Source organism: Dendrobium catenatum, unplaced genomic scaffold, assembly GCF_001605985.2.
Source record: "Dendrobium catenatum unplaced genomic scaffold, ASM160598v2 fragScaff_scaffold_601, whole genome shotgun sequence".
Classification (NCBI taxonomy): Eukaryota; Viridiplantae; Streptophyta; class Magnoliopsida; order Asparagales; family Orchidaceae; genus Dendrobium; species Dendrobium catenatum.
The window spans coordinates 1,751,094-1,759,358 of NW_021319063.1; positions in this window are offsets into that span (position 1 = coordinate 1,751,094).

An 8,265-nucleotide genomic window follows, 5' to 3' on the forward strand; every position below is an offset into this window, starting at 1 on the left:
AGGCATCATTTCATAAGGGATCATGTATCCAATGGAGAAATTGAACTCATTCATGTTATAACAGAAAATTAACTTGCAGACATTTTTATAAAACCACTAGCCTTTGATACCTTAAGTACGTTAAGAACAAGGCAAGGTGTGATTTATTTGAATTCTTAAGTACAAGTCTCTGCAACATTGATTTGTGTTTGTATTTGTGTTGTGTGTCTTTCGATTTTGTGTTTTTCTATATTTTCTAATATTTTGTTTGTATTTGTTTGTGCGAACTTCTATCTATTTTTTTTGTTCTCTTATATCTAGATTAATGATTTTGAACATTGTCTTGAAATCTTATAAGTGTGGAATTTGTTTGTACGAAATTCATTTCGTACGAGATGAATCATATAGCTTATTAACTGTCATATTGAACATTTTACATACAGTTTCTCAATTTTTCATATCACTATTCGTCTGTATGATCACCACGATCATCTAGACGATGTGTTTTTTAATCGTATGTACGCATGTGGATGGTTATAAGGATAAGATTAACTTCTTTATTTCTGATCGTACGTACGAACATCAGTTCATATATACAAACACGTGGCAATTCAATGTAGGGGATAATTCAAACTGTCATAAAATGATCTTTAATATCTAATCGTCCTGGACGAATACCTATTCATCTGTACGATCATCTTGGTCAAAAGTCTGTACGAAAGGATGCCTCGTAACTTACATGTTTACTAAAAGTCATTTCAATTTTGTACTCATTCGTTCGTACATACGAAATTTCATTTTGTACGTATGAAACCTAAATCATGCGGGACAAACCTTTTTTAGTCTGTATAAAGGTTCATTTATTCTTTTAAATTAAAGGGTTTAGAACTCAAATCTCATCCATCAAAAATCACTTTCAAACCTCTATTCCCCTAGATCTTCTCCATGGCTAGTTCAAGCAAAAGGCAAAAGGTACTTGCTAAGGGACCCCCTAGAAACTCAGGAGAAAATTTTCTATCCAAAGCAAATGAGGAGTCCTTTCCTAGGTTCGCATATGCCAAAATCACTCCCTCTAGAGTCCTTCTCCAAGAGAAACTCTTTCAAAGTAATGCACCTTTTTGCTTCCACCCAGTTTGGCCTTATTCTCACTCTGGTCCATCTCTATAACAACGAGACCTTCCACTACTTTCTTGCCAATATGTCCTTTAACTCTGACCAATCAGTGATTAAGTCTTATATTTTTAAGAAAACTTCTACAATCAGCAACCTCTTCCAGATCAGGGCCCATCTGAGTGATGACTGTACTTTTTTATGATTTTCTCTTTTAAATGTGATGTCGTGTGATGTTTGTAATTATGTTTTTATGCTATGTTTTGTGTTAGTTAGTCTTGTGTTTTTATGTGTTTTTCATATGTCAGTGTATTGATATCATTTGTGCTCAATGTATGACCTTATATCAATGATATCAATAAAAATTATCCTGTCTTGTTCTACTATTTTTTATTTCATTTCAGAAATGTGTGTTAGGCTATATGATCATTCTTCAAATTTTTGATCTTAAAAGTACTATATCTCGAATTACAACATAAAATTGAATTCATTAGAAAATCTAATTTTTCAAAAAATTTAAGTTGTGATTATAACTTGATCTAGTTAAGAATGTCAATGTCATGTCTCTTGTTAGACTAACAAAACTTTTATACTATTATTATAATTATGATGTTTTCTTTTTTTTGTATTTCTCTTATCAATATAAATATTGCTGTACTTAGAGAAATTTGAAAATTTAAATTATTGATTTTGAAAAGATCAAGATTACTCTTGAAAATATATAAATGTACACAATATCAAAGAATGCATAATGGGTCACAAATTGAAAAAGAGGCACAAAATTAGCTCAAAAATTCAAAAGATGCACAAAAAATGTGCCACAAATATTGAAAAGATGCGCAAAGTGCCACAAATTGTATTTGATTCTTTCCCTAATCTTTTAATCTTTCAATTCAGATTTATCTTCTGTATGATTGTTATTTAAAATTGAAATTTGAATTATAAAAATTTTACATTTATCTACTTTATAATGATTTTGTTTATCTCATTGCCTAAATTGATTCATGATTCTGATATTTTTTTCTTGAAAATGTTATATCTCTTCTTAAATCATTTAAATCCTTATATTTCTCTAATGATTTTTTAATTTTATTTGTTAATATATCTTAATCTCTTTCAAAGATCAATTATTCAAGGATTTTTTATATGACTTCTATCATTTCTATATTGTTCTTTTTCTTCTTCACTTTTTTCTCTTGTCAACAAGAGGGAGAAATATTATTTTGAATGTTTTGTTTGTAACTGTCGTTGTCATTGGAATTGTTTTAACGTTTATACATTTATTTTATCATTGGTTATTGTGCTTTATGTTTAAGTGATTGTGTGTATTAAAAAAAAAACAATTTTTTTTTTATGTTCAAATGCCCCTTATTCTCACATGTTTATTAATTCAGGGGGAGTTTAGGAGATACTTAGAAATTTAAAAAATATACAAACAATAATTATTTTGCTATCATAAAAAAAGGGGAGATTATTAAGAGAGTTGCTACTTAGCTTTGGCATGTTTTACATTCTTGCAACTTGTATAGTTTTGATGATTCCAAATATTATTGTTCTAATTATTATTTTCTCCTAATATTTTTTAGAAGAATTTTTTTTGCTCTTGTGTAGACTAATATTTCAGGATAATCGTACTCCAGACTAATGAAGACTTCAAATCAAATGCAGCATAAGATAGTTTGTAAATTGAAGTCTGTATTTTCCAGTTTATTGAGTCTGAGAGAGTGTAAGTGTAATTGAATAACCTAGCACACACACACACACACACACACACACACACACTATCGGAGTTCTTTAAAAAGTCAAAATTTTCTTATACTGATCGTACGGGATGAACCATATTCGTACGTGATGATCAAGTCAGTTTTACCCCTTAGAGAGCAATGGAATGAATAGAAAGTGAGAAAATTTTTCTAAGTCATGATCGTCCAGATGAAGTGTCCCATTCATCCCTGGATGATGTCCTCTTGATTCTCACTTTGAACTATTCATCCATACAAATGTCCCATTCGTCCCTGGACGATGTCCTATGAACTCATGTTTCATACTATTTGTCTAGATGATTTATCAAGATCATCCCAGGACGATGCTCTCTGGATGCAGTCCTTTGCATGATATTTACATACGTCCCAGGATGATGCTCTCTATATAAGGTCATCCAAACAAAAATTGTAGTTCATCCCAGGACTATCTTCTCTGTTCTGGAAACGTAAGAGTCATTTAGCTTTTGTATAAAATGAACTATGGAAATAACCGTTAGTACCAAAAGAAGATAGTTTGTATGGGATGATGATCGGGTATGAAGTGAAATTATACCAGTTTACTTTTAGTTCATACACAGCAGTAGTTATACTGTTTGTCCGTACGAATTACGATCGTACAGGACGATCAATAACACACATATTTGAATAATTACAGTTTTTGGATTGTTTTTCATGTCTTGCATATAAAAGGTCCAAATAAGAGTGCCTTGCAATCTTTTTATCAATTATTCTTCGTGCAAATTGAAGGGAGATTGAAGGAGAAAGTGAAAGATAGTGTTTGAAGGAGAGATCTTACTACTGGAGCGTGAAGGATTCACTTGTTACTCAAAGGTAAGGATCTCAACTTTGTGATTTGTGATTACTTCACTATTTTCTCTTGTCCTTTTAGATTTCTCTTGAGAAGATCTTTCAAGAAGATCTGGTTCTCTGTCGACACTTAGAGAGTGTGAAAGGACGAAGGGTTTTCTGTCCACACTTGGTGAGTGTGAGAGGATGAAGGGTTCTCTACCCACACTTGGAGAGTGTAAACAACCGACGGTTCTCTGTCGCACCAGGTAGTGGTGGAAGAGAGTGTAAACAACCGACGGTTCTCTACCCACACTATGCATTTGATTAAAGACTAGCCTTAATCAAAAGTTCTGTCCTATTATCGAGATGGGTAATTAACTATAGGGGCTCGCGCCTATAGGAAACTTGATAAGTTAAAAGCTTAAGGTCATCCAGTATGATGTTTACATCATCCAGTATGATTAGTTCAAAAATAAATGGATCATCCGGTATGATGTTCAGGACAATAAAAAATAGCCTCAATTGATTATATAGTATGAAAAGGTCGTACAGTATGATTACCAATTAGTAATTAATCCTTGATTTAATTTACTAATCATGGGGGTTAATTTAAGTATTCAAAGTTTCATACTGTACGATTTGATCATACAGTATGATCAGTTCAAAATTTAAAAACTAACTTGGTTTCTTAGTTTGCATACACCTTGTGGCCAGACTCAAGAAAAGAAAAAAATAAATAAATGAAAAACATAGCATTATAGACTTCACATCCTGCTCTACCCAGTCTTGAGTCTTTTTGTTGTCATGAGTAATTATGTGTTCTCCCAGAAATATTAGTACTCACAGATAAGAGTAAAATTCAAAATATTCAATGAATAATGAAGTAATTCAAATCAACATTATTTGTCATCATCAAAATCTTAGGCTAGGGGTCATGGACTGCAATAATCTCCCCCTTTTTGATGATGTCAAATAAGGTTATAGATAAATAAATTTGTATAATTTTTTGTTTTTCTATTTTTTTAAAGGAAACATAAGAGCATGAATGAAAGCACGAACATATAAATAAACAAACTTGTATTTCATAAGTAAAATAAAAGTCAAACAAGACATCTAAACCAAACATACTACAATAAACTAAAACAAACTTCTTCCCATTTTGACATCACCAAAATGAGGAGTAACAAATAGAACATAGAAAAAATATAGGATTGTGACAAGTCAAAAAGTAGAATCCTGATCAGGTGGTGGTGGAGGTGGTTGAAACTAGCGGTGGATGGACTCAAACTATAGATCAATCGAAAAAAATATTTCCCCAAACAAACGCATGTCCTCCTTGTGCTGTTCTTGAATGTAAGCATCAAGTCAGGTTTGGAGTTGGTCCAAGCGCTTGACTAGATTATCATGAGGATAAATTGATACAGGTCCTCATTATGGTACATGTCATATTGGTCAAGTAGGTTCTCCTACTAGAGTAGCCTCTCCTTTATCATCAAAATCCAGCTCATCATGGACTTGTCCCTTATGAAATAAAATATGGAAGGAGGAATCTGTATAGAAAATAGGTAAATTGTCGGGTTCACCATAATAGGTTAAATGATATTTGTTCTGAAGAATGTAACCTATGAGGTGGCTAAGGGCTAAGTTAAGTTTTCCATGAGTGGTAGGATGGCGAACTAGGGTCATATTTTGGATATAGTCAACTATTAGATGGACTTCATCAAATTTAGTGTTCGACATGATGAGATAGGTGACAACAGATAGGATTGGGGTCATACGAATCCTATTGCCAACTTTGGGTATGATTGATGTGCGAAGAATATGTTGAATAATATGTGCATTTTGGGTTAGAGACTGGATGAGTGGTAGTTGCTGGTGAAAATTAGTATTTCTAGGGACTAGATTAATGGCACTCTAATCAAATTCATTTATAAGAAATGAGTGGGCTCTATGACCTTCACTAGATAGCCCGATGTACTGTGCAAGATCGGCTTTCATGATTTTAACCTTTTGACAGCATACAAAGGAGGTGAGGGTTAGGTTTTTGACATTTATAGTAAGATTTGCTAGAAATTTAAAGAGAAGCTTGGAATTGTAAGGGAATGCCAAGGTCAGTAGGAATTGGAAAATAGTGGATGCAAATAAGATCATCACCTCAAAGTTTTGAACAGCTTGATTGAGCATTCGATAAGGGGTAATCTTGAATGCCTTGAACTTATGATAGGCTTCCTCATCTTTGTATGACAAAATGCGGTCATCATGACAACGAGAGGAAGAATAGCCTCCTAGGACTAGTCGGCCACGCTTGCGTGAACTTGCCATCAAGTAGAATCAAGTGTTGAGTGAGTCAGGTGGGTAAGGATTCAGTAAAATGATGTTAGGACCCAACCAATTTATAGAGTTTTGGACTATAGTACAGTATGATCGAGGATCATACAATATGTTACAAAAGTATGTCATCTAGATGAATGATTGGGAAAAGGCAGTCAAATCATAAAATACGTTTAGTATCGTATAATACGATCTGAATGAGTTACGATCACCCTGAGGGTCATAAGTATGACCTTTGACGAAACACATCATACATAACGAATGGGTGTTTGTACAGTACTAACCAAAATTATATCATATCGACTGGCTTTAAGTCATCCTAATCCATTTGAACACATGGATCGTACAGGATGAAAAGGAGATATAGTATAATACGAAGTGTAATTATATCATACTAAATGATTTGAATGCACAGCCACATGTATCTTACAGCATGATGCAAATTATATTATACGATCGACATATAAGCAATTGAATCTGTATAATTGGTTTAATAGAGGGTTCTGATCTATGCAGTTTTGATAGATCATACAGTACGAACAAAAGCCGTATAGTACGATGTGAAAAAATGTTCAATTTGGGAGTTCAGTGGGGTGAGTGTTTGTTAATCATGAAATACCTTATACCATTTTTTTGTTGATGATTTTGTTTATTTTTTTTAATCACGCATGAATGTCTATGACACCAAGTCTTTTCCTCAAAGTACTAAAGGCGTCATAGGCTAGTAGTTTCATGAATATGTCTTCCAATTGATCTCATGTAGCTATATATTATAATTTTATGTCTTCTTTAGCTACAAGATCTCTTATGAAGTGATGTCTCATATCTATATGTTTTGTTCAAGAGTGTTAAATTGTATTTTTAGATATGTAGATTGCACTAATGTTGTCACACACTATTGGGATGGTTCCTACGGATAATCTAAGATCTAGAAGTTGTTGTTTCAACCATAGTACTTGTGCAACACATTTTCTTATTGCTATATATTCTTCCTCGGCCGTGGAGAGGGCTATCGAATTTTGCTTCATACTAGACCAAGAAATTAAAGATCATCCTATGAATTGGTAAGTACCAGAGGTGCTTTTTCTATCTACCCTATATCCTACAAAATTGGAATCTGAGTACCCTAAGATTTCAAAGGAAGTGTTGTACCTAGGATACTAAATTCCTAAGTTTGGGGTGCCTAGTAGATATCTAAGGATTCTCTTGACCACAGTTAAGTGTGACTCTTTAGGATCAGCTTTAAATCGGGCACTGAGACACACACTAAATATTTTGTCCAGTCTACTTGAAGTTAACTAGAGGAGAGATCTAATTATTCCTCTATAGCTTTCGTAGTCTACTGATTTTACATTTGGGTCTTTGGCTAGTTGAATCGTAGAGCTCATTGGAGTGTTCATGGGCTTAACACTATCCATTTCATATTTTTTTTAGAATATCCTTGATATATTTCATTTGGCTAAGAAATGTTTAATTTTCTATTTATTTTACACTAAAGCCAAGAAAATAATTAAGCTCTCCCATCATGCTCATTTCAAACTCATTACTCATTATTTTTGAGAATTCATCACATAAGGTTTTATCTGAAAATCCAAACTGAATGTCATATACATAAATCTGAATAATGCGAATTTCATCTTTCACCTTTTGTAAAAAGAGTGTGTTGTCCACGCTACAATTAACAAATCATCTATATAGTAAGAATGAGCTAAGTCTTTCATACTAGGCTCTAGGAGCTTGATGTAACCCATATAGTGCCTTTTTTAATTTGAATACAAGGTTTGGAAATTATGAACTTTCAAATCTAGGAGGTTGCTCAACATAAACATCCTCTTTGATTACCCCATTTAGAAAATAACTCTTTACATCCATATGATATAATTTAATACCTTTGAAGCAAGAAAAGGCTAAGAGCACCCTTATGGCTTCTAGTTTATCTACTAGGGCAAAGGTTTCTTCAAAGTCCGTGCCTTCAATCTGATTATACCCCTTAGCTACTAGTCTGGCCTTATTTCTTACTATGGTCCCTGAGTCATTCACTTTATTTTTAAAGACCCATTTTGTTCCAACTACACTATCCTCTTAAGGTCTCTTGACTAATTCCTAAACATCATTCCTGGTAAACTTGTTCAATTCTTCTTGCATTGCAACAATCCAAAATTCATCTCCTAAAGCTTGATCTAAAATTATGGGTTTTATCATAGAGATGAATGCAGAATGACCAAACTCCTTTCTAAGTTTGTGCCTAGTTCGCACACCTTTCAATGGGTCTCCTAAGATTAATTATTTAGGA